Source organism: Phyllostomus hastatus, unplaced genomic scaffold, assembly GCF_019186645.2.
Source record: "Phyllostomus hastatus isolate PE091 unplaced genomic scaffold, TTU_PhHast_1.1 phas_contig_29, whole genome shotgun sequence".
Classification (NCBI taxonomy): domain Eukaryota; kingdom Metazoa; phylum Chordata; class Mammalia; order Chiroptera; family Phyllostomidae; genus Phyllostomus; species Phyllostomus hastatus.
This window is the reverse complement of record NW_025333835.1, coordinates 1,068,076-1,085,205: the sequence shown is the minus strand read 5'-3', so window position 1 is coordinate 1,085,205 and position 17,130 is coordinate 1,068,076.

Sequence of the window (17,130 nt, the reverse complement as noted above, 5' to 3'; positions counted from 1 at the left end):
ACATAGAGTAGGCATTCAACAATATTTTGTTACTCAAGCTAAAGACACCCAAACATTCTTTCCTGAAGCATTCTTCCCAGTGGCTCACAGAAACTTGGGATTATTTCTAAATTGCCATGATGTCTTCTGCCCAAGTGCCCCTGAGACTCTAGGATCTCAGGGCATTCTGGTCTTATTTTAAAGCAGAGGCAAGTTCCAGCCCACCACTGTCCATCCAGAAAACAGGCCCAGCATTGATGTGGCTGCAGGGTTGAAGGAAAATGGCCCACCAGCCCTGTGGCCAGAGGGCATTAGACATGATTTTGGTTCCCCAGACTGGGGGCAGAGTTAGCAAAGAGGAACCCTCTCTCCTGAGTGATTGCTGGAGGTAACAACTTGTATCCACAATAAAAATGAATACACAGGAGGAGGAAGATGGCAGTGAGGTAGGAGGGAGCACATTCCACTTCTCCCTACACATGGGAGAAAAACCTAGCCAATCTATGGAGGAACAGAGAAAACAGCCAACAGTACCCCAGCAGATATGAAAATAGGAGACCAAAAATTGTAGCAGACATTGAAAAACCAGATGGTAAGGAAAGTGCTTCAGGACAATAAGGTCCCAGGGACCAGCTTGGGAACAAGGGCGGCTTCAGCCCCAGGCCTGGTGCCTGCCAGGTCTGTCACAGGGTCCTTGGGAGAGAGCCAGGTCAGCTGCTCCCTCCCCAGCCAAACAAGGTTTGAGCAGCACTGGGAGAGACCTGGTTGCTTGAAGTCGCAGAGAGGGGAATAAGGACTAAGTGGCAAACACACATGGAATGTGAGCACCCACGGAGTCTGTGGGTGCTGGCTCAGGAGAGTTGAGAGTCACTCCGCGGAGGGCCCTGACCCTGATAGTCCCTGGTCTGGCAGGAGAATTGGGCTGTGCAAGAGGCCAGCCCGCTGTACAGAGTGAGTGGGAGGAATTTCTCAGAAAGAAAAAGTGAAAAGGGAGACACTACTTGGGGAATTCTCCTGTAGAAGTCACTCTGGCCTCCTCCCCACGGGTCCAGGCAGCGACCCAGGGTAGTGCAGAAGGCCCTGCGTGCCTCCATAGCACTGGGAAGGGTGCATGCCTGAACCTGTGGGACTGAGGCAAACTGGCTGATCACCCACACACCCGCACCCCAGCCCACAGTGGTAACCCTGGGGAAAGTGCGCTCTGAGGAAGGCCTGGATCCCAAACCCAAGGCACCGGGGAGAGGCGCCAGGCTAGCTCTGGGGAGAGTGTTTGTACAAGGCTGACTGAGTGGCCAGGCTAACTGAGTGCAGATTGGGAAGGGAGAAAAGCCATACCAACTGCCCCTAAGCCTGCTGCAGCCAGCAAGACCAGAAAAAACAGTTGCTGGGGGCTGTGGCCTGTGGCCTGCAACCCAGGCATGTGCCCTGACTGGGAATTGAACCTGTGATACTTTGGTTCGCAGCCCGAGCTCAATCCACTGAGCTACACCAGCCAGGGCTATTTTTTATTTTTCAATTCCTTTTTCCTTTCTTTCCTTCTTTCCTGTTTTATTCCTTCTTCCTTTCTTTTCAATTTTATCTCTTCTTCCTTCCACCTTCTGCTTTTTTTAAAATACCCACAAGTGAGACAAAAAAACCTGGAACTGTGAAAAGACCAGAGTTGAACCCAAAGAGGGGGCATCCCAACAGCTGAGACAGTGAGACAAATTTCACTTTGCTATTACAGAGAACCTGAAAGTTATTGTATATTTGTATTATTATTTTTTCATTATTCTTACATCTTTTATTTTAATAGTATTTTTGTATTCCTCTTTTTTCCATATAGTCTTCTTTGCTTGGCTGGTTATATTGAATCATTTGACAGGTTTCCCCTGTTCTCTCTTTCATAGTGTATTGCTAATTTACTGTCCTTCACTTCACTTACGTCCCATTAGCACACTACTCAAGGTCCTATACTCCCTATTCTTGTTATCCAGATCACAAAGATTCTGTCATATGATTGTTGCTCTAATATTATTGTAAATAATAGCTGTTCCCATACAATGGGAATCTAAATACTTCACAACACCCCTCCCAGATCTTAGCCCAATTCACGGTTTCCTGAACACTATTACTGTAGTGGTTAACTCTATTCTCTCACACACTTCACCTATTTACTATCCTTTACTCTCACCTTACCTCAGAATCTGACCTCCTTCAACCTTACTGCTTTCTAGATCCAATTCACAATCCTTCCCTCCCCAACAGGAGTCTTATCTTCTTTCCATCCTTTCTAAAAAGTGGCTAGTTGGGGGGAAGATTAACACTATACATAGCCAAAGGATCTCCTATCTCTTCTCTACTGGCTGCTACTGTAAATATCATAGAATACTCTTTAGCTGTCTTAAACCATTTTGCCTCCCCCTCCACATAAACCTCAATCCAGGACCTATCTGTAAACACAACTAAATAGTGGAGAAACTGTCCAGTACAAACAACTGAACAAGAGCAAGAGAGAATCCTCAAAACCTTGTACACATGGAAGAACCAGCTTCAACACAACCTTCCCTCACCAGCACAACAAAATACAAGAGGTGGTGGACAGAGTGACCCTAAGTTAACCAGCTGGTGGCAAGGACCCACCAAAAAAATACCCAACAACAATAAAAACCCAAAGACAAACACAGAGCCAATAAATGACAGCCCAAGACCAGTGAGCTCGAGAGATCAACAAGACTACACCACTGAATCTCACAGGTATTCTACTACAGAAATTCATACCATAAACCCAGGGAGCCAAAACAGATCAATTTAAGAACCTGAAGCTAACAAGAAGAGTCTCACAAACAATGGGAAGACAAAGAAAAAATCCCCACATGAAAGGAAAGGGGGAAGCCTCAGAAAGAATACTAAATGAAATAAAGGCAACTCAACCATCAGATATTGAGTTAAAAGCAATGGTTATCAGGAAGCTCAATGAGCTCACTATGAATTACCAGAAAGCACCAAGAAACTACAATGAACTCACTGCGAACTATGTCAACATGAAAAAGGAAATAGAAACTATCAACAAGGACCAAGAGGAAATGAAGAATAGAATTTATGAACTGAAGAACACAGTAGAAGGAAAGAAAAGCAGGGTCAATGAAGCAGAAAATTGAAACAGCGAGCTGGAGGAAAAGGAGAAAAAAAAACACCCAGAAAGAGCAAGAAAAGGAAAAGAGGCTCAGAAAGAATGAAGAGGGATTAAGAGAAATGCAAGACAATATGAAACTTAATAATATCTATATAATATGGATACCAGAAGGAGAAAAAGAGCAAGGGATAGAAAACCTATTTGAAAAAGTAATGATGGACAACTTCCCTAATTTGAGGAGAGAAAAAGTCACATGTAGGAGACTATTCTGCATGGCATGTGCCCAGCTCCCACTCAGAGATGCACAGGACCCACACCCATGGATAGGTTCTCCCATAGAGAATCAGGCCTGCAATGTGCCTCAGCTGCTTTGAGTCTTGCTTTTGCTAAAAACTCCCTCACCCTGAATTAAGGCAACAAACATTTACTGCAAAGTAACTTCCTAAAATCCATGCCAAACCTTCCAAGGACATGTGTAACTGGTTCAACTACCTTTCCCTTTTTATTTGCAAATATCCATCTTCTGTGATGTGATTAGCAGCATCACAGCATTACCTTTGTTTTCTGTAAAAGGTAACCACCTAAAGCCAACCAGTGCATAGTAAATGAGGACCATCATGTAATGTGGGCAGAAAAAATGAATAAAGGCCTGTAATGGTGGAGACCACGACTTTTGGCTCCTCTTGAGAGTGAAGCCACCCACTGTTTTCCTCCACAGGACTTGGCAGAACATGTGATGGTCTTTCCCCCATCCACAATGTTGCGGACCATACAAGACGAGGTCCACATCAGTCACACAAATCCAGGGAACACACAGAGTCCTAATCAAGAGGAACACAAAGAGGCCCACTTCAAGACACATCATAATTAAAATGGCAAAATTTCAAGACAAAGAGGGAATCTTAAAGGCAGCAAGGGAAAAACAGGAAGTAACATACAAGGGAGCCCCAATAGACTAACAGCTGACTTTTCTATTGAAACACACCAAGCCAGAAGAGAATGGCAAGAAATATTCCAAGTAATGAGAACCAGAGGTCTTCAACCAAGGCTACTTTACCCAGCAAGGTTCTCAATCAAGATAGAAGGCCAAATAAGAAGCTTCCCAGACAAAAGAAGTCTAAAAGAATACACACCTCCACCAAACCAGCCCTGCAAGAGATGCTAAAGGGCCTGCTTTAAGGAAAAGAAGGAAGGAGGGAGGGAGGGAGAGAGAGGGAGAGAGAGAGAGAGAGAGAGAGAGAGAGAGAGAGAGAGAGAGGCAGGTACAAAAATGGCAATGAATAAGTACCTATCAGTAATAACCTTAAATGTAAGTGGATTAAATGCTCCAATCAAAAGATATAGAATAGTTGAATGGATAAGGAAGCATGACCCACACATATTCTGCCTACAAGAGACCCACCTCAGGACAAAATACCCACACAGGCTGAAAGTGAAGGGCTGGAAATAATTTTCCAAACAAACGAACAGAAAAAAAAAACAGAGTAACAATACTCATATCAGACAAAATAGACTTCAAAAAAAGGGCCATAAAGAGAAACCTAGAAAGCCACTTCATAATACTCAAGGGAACAAACCACCAAGAAGACATAAACATTGTAAATATATATGCACCCAACATAGGAGCACTCAAACACATAAAAAAAATCTTAGAGGACTTCAAGAAAGATACTGACAGCAACACAATTATAGTAGGGGATTTTTAACACTCCATTGTCAAAAATGGACAGATCATCCAAACAAAATATCAACAAAGATATTGCGGCATTGAACAATGCCCTAGATCAAATGAACTTAAATGATATATACAGAGCCCTCCATCCCAAAGAAGCTAAATACACATTCTTTTCAAATGTACATGGCACATTTTCAAAGATAGACAAATGATAGGACACAAAACAAGCCTCAACAATTTCAAGAAAATTGAAATCATACCAAACATTTTTTTCGATCACAAAGAACTGAAGGTAAAAACCAACCCCAAGGAAAAAAACCCAAAACACTCCAAATCATGGAGATTAAATAGAATGCTATTAAACAATGAATGGGTCAAGAATGAAATTAGGGAAGAAATCAAAAGCTTTCTGGAAACAAATGAAAATGAACTCACAACAACCCAAAAGTTGTGGGACACAGCCAAGGCAGTCCTTAGAGGGAAGCTCATAGCGATACAGGCATATCTAAAAGAGATAGAAATATTTCAAACAAACAACCTAACCCTACACTTATAAGAACACAAGGAACAACAAAAAAGACAGCCCAGAGCAAGTAGAAGGCAGGAAATAACCAAGATCAGAGCAGAATTAAATGACAAAGAGACTAAAAACACACCTCTAAGGATCAATGAGTCCAGGAGCTGGTTCTTTGAAAAGATAAACAAAATTGACAATCTTTAAGAAGGCTCTTCAAGAAAAAAATAGAGAAGACCCAAATAAACACAATCAGAAATGAAAGAGGAGAGATTACAACTGATACCACAGAAATGAAAAGAATTGTAAGAAATTGCTACAAAGAACTGTATGCCAAGAAATTTGAAAACCTAGGTGAAATCGACAAATTTCTAGAAAAATATAATCTTCCAAAACTCAAAGAGGAAGTAGAAAGCCTGAACAGAGCAATAAGAGCAGATGAAACTGAAGAAGTAATCCAAAAACTCTCGACAACAAAATCCCTGGAATGGATGGTTTCACAGGAGAATTCTATAAAGCATTTAAGGAAGAGCTAACCCCTATCCTTCACAGACTATTCCAAAAATTCCAAAATGATGGAGACTCCCAAACTCTATTTATGAAGCCAGTATCATCCTAATCCCAAAACCAGATCAAGACACAACAAAGAGAGAAAACTTCAGGCCAATATCGCTGATGAACATAGATGCTAAAATCCTTAACAAAATACTGGCAAACCGCATCCAACAATACATCAAAAAGATCATATACCATGACCTAGTGGGATTCATCCCAGGGATGCAAGGATGGTTCAATATTCACAAATCAGTAAATGTAATACATCACATAAACAATAGCAAAGACAAAAATTACATGATCATATCAATAGATGCAGAAAAAGCATTTGAGAAGGTATAGCACCCATTTATGAGGAAAACACTCAGCACAGTGAGAATAGAGGGAGCATTCTTCAACATAATAAAGGCTATATATGAGAAAACTACAGTCAACATCATACTCAATTGGCACAAACTAAAATCTTTTCCACTAAGATCAGGAACAAGACAAGGTTGTCCACTTTCCCCACTTCTATTCAATATAGTGTTGGAAGTTTTAGCCACAATGATCAGATAAGAAAAGGAAATAACAGGCATCCAAATTGGAAAAGAGGAAACAAAACTGTCATTGTTTGCAGATGACATGATAGTGTACATAGAAAATACTATAGACTCCCCCCCCCAAACTGCTTGACCTAATAAATGAATTTGGCAAAACAGTGGGATACAAAGTCAATATCCAGAAATCAAAGGCATTTTTGTACCCCAACAATGAAACAGCAGAAGCAGAAATCAAGAAAAAAAACCCATTCAATATAACAAAAAGAAAAATAAAATACCTAAGAATAAACCTAACCAAGGAGGTAAAAGACCTGTATGCAGAAAACTACACAACACTGAAAAAAGAAATCAAGGAAGACACATACAAAAGGAAACATATACTGTGTTCATGGATTGGAAGAATGAACATCATCAAAATGTCCATACTACCCAAAGCAATTTATAGATTCAATGCAATACCTATTAAAGTACCAATGGCATATTTCACAGACATAGAACAAACACTTCAAAAATTTATATGGAACCATGAACAACCTCGAATAGCTGCTGCAATTTTGAGAAAGAACAGCAAAGTAGGAGGGCTCATAATACCTGATACCAAACGGTATTACAAGGCCACTATAATCAAAACAGCCTAGTACTGGCATAAAAACATGCACTTGGACCAATGGAACAGAACAGAGACCCCAGAAATAAACCCAAGTCTCTATGGTCAAGTAATATTTGACAAAGGAGGCAGCAACATAAAATGAAGTAAAAATAGCCTCTTCAACAAATGGTGTTGGGAGATCTGTACAGTCACATGCAGAAAAATGAAACTCGAGCACCAACTTACACCATACACAAAAATAAACTCAAGGTGGATAAAAGATTTAAATATAAGCTGTGACACCATTAAAGTTCCTCAGGTGAACATAGGCAGGAAAATCTCAGATATTTCATGCAGCAACATTTTTACTGATATGTCCCCTAGAGCAAGGGACATAAAGGAAAGAATAAACACATGGGATCTCATCAAAATAAAAAGCTCCTGCATGACTAAAGAAAACAGTATTAAAATGAAAAGAGAACCAACTGTATGGGAAAACATATTTGCCAATGATACCTCAGACAAGGCTTTCATCTCCAAAATATACAGAGAAGTTACACGACTCCACTGTAAGAAGACAAGCAACCCAATTAAGAAATGGACAAAAAACTTGAACAGACACTTTTCCAAGGAAGAAACACAGAGGATCCAGAGACACATGAAAAGATGCCCAATATCGCTAGCCATCAGAGAGATGCAAATTAAAACCACAATGAGATACCACTTCACGCCAGTCAGAATGGCCATCATAAACAAAACAACAAACAAGAAGTGTTGGAGAGGTTGTGGAGAAAAGGGGACCCTAGTGAACTGTTGGCGGGATTGCAGACTGGTGCAGACACTGTGCAACAGTATGGAATTTCCTCAGAAAATAAAAATGGAGCTGCCTTTTTATCTGGCAACTGCACTGCTGGGGTTATATCCTAAGAACCCTGAAACACCAATCCAAAACAACCTATGCACCCCAATGTTCATGCAGCACAATTTACAATAGCCAAGTGTTGGAAGCAATGTAGGTGCCCACCAGTAAATGAATGGATCAAAAAACTATGGTACATTTACACAATGGAATTGTATGCAGCAGAAAGAAAGAAGAAGCTCCTACCCTTTGGTACATCATGGATGGAACTGGAAAACATTATGCTGAGTGAAATAAGCCAGGCAGTGAAAGACAAATACCATATGAGCTCACCTTTAACAGGAACCTAAACAACAAAACAAACAAACAAGGAAAATGTAACCAAAGACACAGAAATAGAGGACAGGCTGACAGCGACCAGAGGAGAGAGGGTAGGGAATTTCAGGGGGAACAGGTAAGGGTTTACAGGAACAAGTATAAAGGATACATGGACAAAAACTAGGGGTGGGTGGAAATGGGAGGGATGTGGGGAGGGCTGGTGGGGTGGGGTGGGATTACAGTAAATGACAGAAAACTGTACATGAAGAACAATTAAAATAAAATTAAAAAAGAAAAAGAAATAGAAGGATTGAGTTAACCAGAGAAAAATAAATAATATATAAAATAAAAAGAATGCACTTTATGGATCCTTTCCTCCTAGGTTTACTAGATTTAGCAAATAGATATACCCAGTTCAATTTGAATTTCGGGTAAACAAGAAATACTTTTGTAGTGTAGCTATGAGCTATGTCCCAAATTTTTCACAGGTTATACTACATTTTTTTGTTGCTATTGTTTATCCAAAATTCAAATTGAAATGGGTGCATTGTATTGTATTAAGCAGGACTGTTCTTTGCCTTCTGTCCTCCAGCACCCATTTCCCAACTGAACTTCACTTGCAGCCTGTGACTTCTTCTCTAAATCAGCCCCTGTAATAATGTTTTTCTGATTCTTTTTTTCTGCATAGCACCTTTCCTGGGTTAGTCAGTGCAGAGCTGGATGTTTAGGACATGGACACAGACTTTCAGAACTTCCTTGAGTTTTGCTGACTGGCCTAGACCTTCTGTCATTGTTTGCAGGAAGCAGGACCATGAGCTCGGTGGTAAGCTCACCTTTTAAATGATCTGGAAGCATTTTGACCTATTGGGGTGCTTACTGTCCTATTCACCTGTGTTTTATTCTCAAATCTGTAATTCTCAGAATTGTCTGTCAAGTCAGATCTAAAAATCAAGAAATGTCTATTTTCTGTGTATTAATAAAAGTCAAACTGGAACCCAGAAGGAGGCAAAGAGAATAGAAAATTCAATTACATTCTAACTGGTTGGTAATCCATGCCCCAACTTTGATTCTTTTTTTCTAATAAATAATTAATATTTATAACATACAAGGAACTCATATAATTTAATAACAAAAAATGCCAAATAATATGATTTAATAATGGGGAAAAATATGTAAGTAGATATTTTTCTAAAAAAGACATACGAATATCCATTAGGTACATGAAAAGGTGCTCAACATCACTAATCACCAAGGAAATGCTAATCAAAACCAGAATGAGATGTTACCTCAATCTTGTTACAATGGCTATCATGAAGAAGACAAAAGATAACAAGTGTTGGTGAGGATGTAGAAAAAAGGAAACCCTTATATGCTGTCTCTATTGTTACAGCAATATCACTGTGTTGATAACATCTTGCTGTTTTGTTCCAGCTCATTGGTACCATGTTCTTGGTGATGAGAATATTTAAGATGTAATTTGTTTTGTGGTGAGAATATTTAAGATCTAGACTCTTAGTAAACTAGTATTATTAATAGTACTATTAATAGTATTACTAATCTTAGACATTAGACTATGTACATTAGATCCCTAAAACTTAGTCTCATAACTACCTTTCAACACTTTGGCCAACATCTCTCCATTTCCCTTACTCCATAGGTTTGGGCAACCACCAATTTACACTCTGTTTCTATGAGTTTCATATTTTAAACTCCACAAGTGAGACCATACAGTATTTGCCTTTTTTGACTTATTTTACTTAGCATAATACCCTCAAGTTTAATCCATGTTGTCATAAATAGAAGGACTTTCTTTCCCTTAATGACTGACTTTGATTCTTAATGGATGCTTTTCCTACCAGTCCCCTTGAGGAGGATGTGCAGAGTATTTCTTGTGTATGTCTAGGCTGATAAGAAACTAGTTTAGTGATTTCCTTTTCTTTCACCCCATAGGCAAGGCTTACATGGGGCTTAGCTCTGAGCTGCTGGGGAAAGTGGCCAGATAATTCACAGTCACTACAGAGGCCCCTGAAATATGACCCACCTCTGCTCAGACACTGCAGGAAGACTTGTAGGCGAAATAAATGCCCCCCCTGGGGATTCAGTAGGTAACTCCCTGTCAGGGCCAGGGACAGAGATTTAAATATGAATTATCATCCCAACCTGGCAGGGATTTGCAGGATCAGCCACTTCTGCACTCACAGGGAAGATTTACACAGTCCCTTCAGCAGAAGCAGGCTGTGGAGATTGCCACTGTGTGACACTCAGCACCAGGGACCGTTCCACTGGCCTCCATTAGCCAGACCTGGTCATGGGTTGTGGCTGATGAGCTCTGGCATTCTGTCTGCTCAGCCACTTCCCCCACTCCTCTGCCTCCACTGCTGTCCGCCTCCATCCCCAAATGACCAAAGAAGTGATCTCTCTCTACCGATTGGTTGTGGGGAACTTCTGCTAAACTCCCCTCTGCTATTCTTTTTGGACTATTTCCTGATTCTCAATCAGAATGTAACTGCGGCCACTTCCCTCACCTCCTTGTCTGCTTCCTTCCCTCTTGCAGGAGGACTAGCTCTCTTCTTCAGGTGATTTTATCTGCTCCTTTGTTTTCTGTGGCCCTTTTTTCATCAGCATGCTCATCTTTGGATTTGAGAATATAATGGTCAGCCAAACACCCACAGAAGATTCCTGTGGGGACAGTGTTAAAAATCAGAATCCTGATTCCACTCCAGACCTCTTGAATTAGAATCTCTGGTTCTGGGACCCAGAAAACAAATTCTCCAGATAATTCTTAAATACACTAGAGTTTGGGAACTAAAACTCTAGATTTCAGAGTGGAGCCTGGACTGTGCCTCCTTTTCCTGCTGAATTTCAAGCAATCAGTTTCTTCCTTCTTTCGGCAGAGTTTCTCTCTAGTACTGGCAATATTATGCACATCTTTGAGGGTATTTTAAAAAGAGAAGGGAGGGAATTTCAGGGGAAAAGGGCAAAGGGCTTGCAAAAACAACTGTAAAGGACACATGGGCAATAAGGGGGGTGTGGAAACAGGATGGAGGTGGGAAGACCTAGCGGGGGTGGGCTGGGGTGGGGGAAAAGGCAGAAAACTGTACTTGAACAACACTTAAAATAAAAAAGAAGTAGAAAATAAAAGGAAGGGCAAATATCTGGGACACTGTAGGGTGCAGAATTGTCCTAAGAGAGAGATGTCCTGAAAACTAACCTGGCTCATGAATAATCATGCTGGTTGTTCTGTCAGTTTTGATCACTCAGATCAATTCAAGTCATTCTCTATAAGCCTTTGTGAGAGCAGGACACAGGTTCTGAGAATAAGAAAGTAGGAAAGAAAATAGAGGTTAAAATGAATTGACAGGCAATAGGATTGAAACTCTTGCTCAGTCCTGATCTTGCGAGTATGTAATAGTAGACTGAAATTAAAGAATTAAACCATGAAGGCTCCCTTGACAACTGATCTATCTGATAAGCCCTGAAGTAAATTTCAGGGACACTGTCATCAGACAGAAGCAGGGGACAGCTGAGATAAGAGGCGCTGGGAGCAAGGGAGCCTGGGGAATGATAGCCTGTTTCTTTCTTTGCAATCCTGTGAGAAAGGCTTGGTACTTCTTCTCAGGGCAGCACCATATGCTGAAATTATATTGGGAGCAAATTAGGTGTTAGGGCTTTTATTCATCTTTTGTAGCACTTTCTTCCTTACATCCAATTATAATTTTAAAATGGAGGCAAAAATGAAAAGGAGAGGAAGATAAACATAATTCAAATGTGGCAGCTGGCAAATTTTTTAATTGTACTTTCCCTTGTAGCATTTCATTTCTATTCCCTCATTTTACATAGTCGCCTTTGGGGAGGAAAAAACCCCCGACAATAACAGAACAACTCTGAAGGGTTCAAGGAAACAATATCAAATGCAATTTAATGATATTTTTAATAGGAGACAGGGTAGAGATAAAGTAATGTTCTCAATTTGCTTTTTCTTGTCTTTAACATTGTAAGAAAGCCTAGAAAATTGTATATACATCAATTTAAGTGAAATGATTGTTGATTACCTTTCTCTTTTGTAATACCTTAAAAAAGGTTTAAAAATGGGGAGGGTATTTATAGTATAGCACTCAAGGTAAAATATTTTCATACAATATTGGAAAAGACAAACTTTAACTCATGGAGGTAACCCACGTGATAACCTCATTTGGGGGGAGAAAAATCAGTGTTTACCTACAACAGATCTCTTGGGCCTCTTTACAGTGTTTTTCTTGACTGGCCATTTTCCAGGTTAATACAATGGAAAACTCACCAATTTTTCAGGGAAATTTTCTGAACAAATACACTGAAGGTTTAACACTGTACCAGGAGTCTCTGCCCTTATTCTTGATGCTATTTATAGCTGCACTTTAATCAGAGCATAATTCTTTGATGTCCTGTCCACAGTCCCTTCCCCTTCTATCAGAAGTTGGATTCAAGTGGAAACTTCAACAAGCTCACCTCTCCCACCTCTTGCATTGAAACCACTGAGATCAGAGTAACTGATTCACTATTGGATTTGGCAACTCTGCCTGCTTCAAGGCACTCAGCCTACAGTTTCCTGTGACTTTTAGCCTAGTGGGAACATGCCCATAATTTAGAAAAGGTATTGCCCTGGGCAGGCCATGGACTGTGAAAAGGGTCCTTGGTGGATCACAGTAAAGTGAAGTAGCCAGAGTAGAAAGGAAAGGTGCTGGGCTCTGTTCACATGACTCATCTCTTGACTCATTCTCTTTGCTGTCCCTCAGCTTTGTGCTATGTAAGGTTCTTACTTTTGTGGTCACACATTTTATATGATGTTTGAAACCACTGCTCACTATGCCCTTCTCAGATGTTGGATATTTCCCATTTCTAATTTGAAAGTAAAATATTTCTTTTGATTGGGTTTTGGGCTACATGTGGAGATAAGAAAGATGACCTATAAGAACAAATAATAGGTGATACCAGTTTTGTCTTGGTTTTACCAATGGCCAATAGGCTGGTTTGTGGAGCCATGATTTTTCTATGAAAGTCATCAGCTAAAACTTCCCACACTAACAGCACAAGAAAAGGGTCTGGAGTAGGGCAAGGAATGCTCCAGAAGCAGCTTAAAAGTCTCAGAATCAACCTTGGCTGGTGTAGCTCAGGGAATTGAGCCCTGGACCTGTGAACCAAAGGGTTGCCAGTTTGATTCCCAATCAGGGCACATGCCTGGGTTGTGGGCAAGGTTCCCAGTAGGGGGCGCGTGAGAGGCAACCACACATTGATGTTTCTCTCCCTCTCTTTATCCCTCCCTTCCCCTCTATACAAAATAAGTAAATAAAATATTTAAAAAAAAGAAGTTTCAGAATCTCTTCTCCAGGATAGTTTGCATTTTCCCAATAATTTATTGTTTCACTGGCTTGGCTGTCTACTGTGCCTCTGTCAGTGTGGCCACCAAGATCTTGCTTCTCTATCTAAAGTCCCTATCCTACTGTGTGTATTAGAGATGGCTAGGCAGTAGTGTGCTGGTTACTGGTTAACAACTAGCTCTCTGAGAGGAAAAAGCCTAGTTTATAGCACTTGCCAATTTCCATAGTGCCATCAATACTACCATCATGGTCAATTTCAAGATATGTCACTGAACATGGAGTTGGGAGATGTGCTGTAGGACGTCATTATATAGTAATTTCGCCATACAGATATGATAAATGGAAATAACCTCTAAAGCACAGAAAATTAAAAAGTAGTGAAATTTCTCGTTGCTAGAAAGTGATGAGTTTTTAATATTATCTTTGCTTTATAACTTATTTAATTGTAAATTTATACAATTTAATTTTTAATGACTGTGCATAACATTTGGCTTGCAAATTCCTTTAAAGATTTAATAACCTCTAGCATACCACTCTGTCTTTGGGTGGGAAAAGAAGGAGAAAAAGTAGAAATGAATGAACACATTTAGTACTAAAGTACCAAAAAGCCTCTATGCCACTCAGACTTCATGATCGATCTTTCTGAGCCTTGGGACCATAGATTCACCGCAATGACAGTTGATATTGGTCAAGAGCCTGGATGTTGGAGATAAACATGCTGGGTTTCAGGCCCAGCTCTATCATTTTCTAGCTGTGTGACCTTAAAAAACTGTCTAACCTCTCTTAGCTTAAGTTTCTCATGGGTACAATGCTTGCTTCATAAGATTGTTACAGGAATCAAATGAGATAACAATATAGTCTAAGTAGTTAGCCCACTAGGTCACTTAGGAAACCCTCAATAAATGGTAGCCATGAGTACTAGTATTTCTAAAATGTCTACAGTAGATGTAGATAGTGATGGGATCTATCGCAGATGTGAGATCATGCAGAGACCGATTTTTAAAGACAATCTTTTTTGTACAGCCTGACCTTCCTTTCTGCAACAACCTTTATGTAGGATTTGCTGCAAGGGCAGAAATGTCCTCTCTACACCTCCTGAAGAAAAATTGTCCTCACAGATGCCTAAAATTCAAATACTGGTAACTTACTTCTTGCTGTTAAGTGCTGCTGCCTCCTTAGGCCTACTTTGAAAATGCAAATCCTCCTTAGAGGATGACCAGTTCCCAGGGCTCTATACAGGACAGACTCCAGGGAATCTAAGAGTGAGGAGCCTGGAGTGGGTGATGGGACACAGAAAAGGGCATGAGGGCACTGAAGACTCCACATGCTGGTTCCCACAAGCCCTCCCTCCACCTCCTCCCTGCTTCCAGATTGACGAGCTCTTTGAGATGAGGTGCCTCTAAAAACAAACCTCTCTCCCTGTTCCCCTTAGTATTCCAGGTCCAAGACCCAGTGGACCCTCAGGCCCACAGTCCACTGATGAGGGGGGAGCATAGTTGAATATTTTGAGTCAGTCTTCCTATTGCAAGAACACCAGTTTTGCAGTTGATGTACTGGACTCTAATTATGGTCCCAACCATTTGATGTGTGATTTTGGGAAGGTCATTTCATGTCTCTGAACCTTAACTTTTCTTAAGTATATTGAGGGCACTGGTGAGGATCAATCTGAGACTCAAATGAGGGAGCCATTTGTGATGATAAAGCTCAACACAACATGCTTTGTTGGTACCAATCTCTGTCCTTATTCATTGTTTTCAGCTGGCTCATTTTTCTTCCATTCTTTACATGTGAATATGGAGAAAAAGATCTTCTTGGCAGTACCACATTTCTATCCTTTATTCTAAAGGTTTCTAACAAACCAAAAATATCAGTTCCTATCTAGGATCCCTTATTTATAATAAAGTCTTGTGAGGAATAACAATAATATGAAAGTTATTCCTAGTTTGGCTTAGGTAATTTGGTACAACAAAAAGGCAGAGGTGATGTTTCTGGGAGCCCCAAGGATCTGTGAACACTATATTCTTATTGAAGTTTTTTTTAAAAATCTGGGCATCTGTGATGCTACACAAATGCTATCAAAGCAGTTGAATACCACAAACTAGAGGAAGAACTGTGGCTTCTAGACAAAACAGACTTACAGGCAAGGAGGTCTTAGGTTCCAGTTAAGGGCTTTGGAATAAAGCAAGGGGCCAGGTGAGCCAGTCTCTCCTAGTACTGACCAACTGGCCTCCACTTGTTCCTGCCTAACTGCATGGTTTGATGAGGGCAGCTGGTTCCCTGGTCGGATATTCTGGCCATGCTGAGAGAAAGGAGGTTGCAACTGGACATTTGCCTCCGTCAGTGACATAATAGTCATTGGCCCCTTTTGGGCTCTAAGAGAAAGAAACCTCAGCCCCAGAGTCTCAGCAAGAATTGTGTGACTAGAGGGGGTTTTATTATTAAATTTTCTATTGACTGGCACCACCCTTTGGTGTTTGGGGTATATGTTGGTGGCACAGGTGGTTAAAGGTCATTAAGGGAAGGGTGTTGTATTTCAGGATTATTTTTGGTGGGGACAAGATTGCTCATGGCCAGCCAGGGCAAGCTGCCTGAAACTAAGTACTCTAAGTACTCACTTTGAAGCTGGCCAGGATTCAGCCAAGGTGGCTGAGGTGAGGAAATGCAGCAGACAGCTGCATTTGGCTGGCAAAAAGCCTGCTCAGTTCTAATGAACCTTATGTAGAGTTTGGGTGCCATGCTTCTGCAGCGACTGGAGAGAAGCCAGGGGGAGAATAAAAACAACAAAAATGAGGCAGAAAATGGCCTATGGGGAAGGCTTACAGGTATTCAGCCTTGAATAGAAGAGACAAAGTTGACTAAACATGATATTTTCTTCAAATATATGAGATTTCCAGAAGATGTTGACAAATTGTCTGACAACTAAATAAGAGAAAGCCATCTATGTAGAAACAATATGGATTTTCATTCACACTGCAACAAGTGATTAATACATACTTGACCATTGATAACATTTGTGTGCTGAATGGGCCCACAGAGTCCATTGAGCAATTAAGGAAAGCAGAATGTAAGGAAAGGAAAGAGGACCCTCCCAGGTTCATGAGAAGCTGGCCAGTCCACTAGTTCAGAGGATGGGGCACAGACTCCAAGGTCCTTGTGTTTGATGGTGAGTGATGATTCTGGTTTATAAGGTACCAAGAGCACAGTGGGTTCTTTGCATGATACAAAAGTGCTCCACAGTAGTGAAAGGATTTATAACTTGATAATAAAACTCTCTGAAGAGAGAACACTCTCCCAGAGATGGGAGATTAATTTTATCCTTCATTTTTTCAGCTGCTTCTCTTTCCCCACATCTTGGCCATCATTTTTTACTACTTACACAAAGGAAAGCAAAGAGATTTTCAAGAAAGCACCAAAAATGTAAAGATTTTGATTCCAGAGCAAGAAAAGATGGCACAGGCTGAAAGCAAGTCCATGGCAGCCTGCCAAAAGACGGTTCAACATGTGTCCACTCCCCTGAGCCCTGGGATTGACCCAGAGGACTCAGTGTGATGTTGCCTCCAGCCCGGTGACCTGGCCTTCCAAGGGGATACCATTCCTCCACATCCAGGAGCACAGCTCTGACCCTGCAGT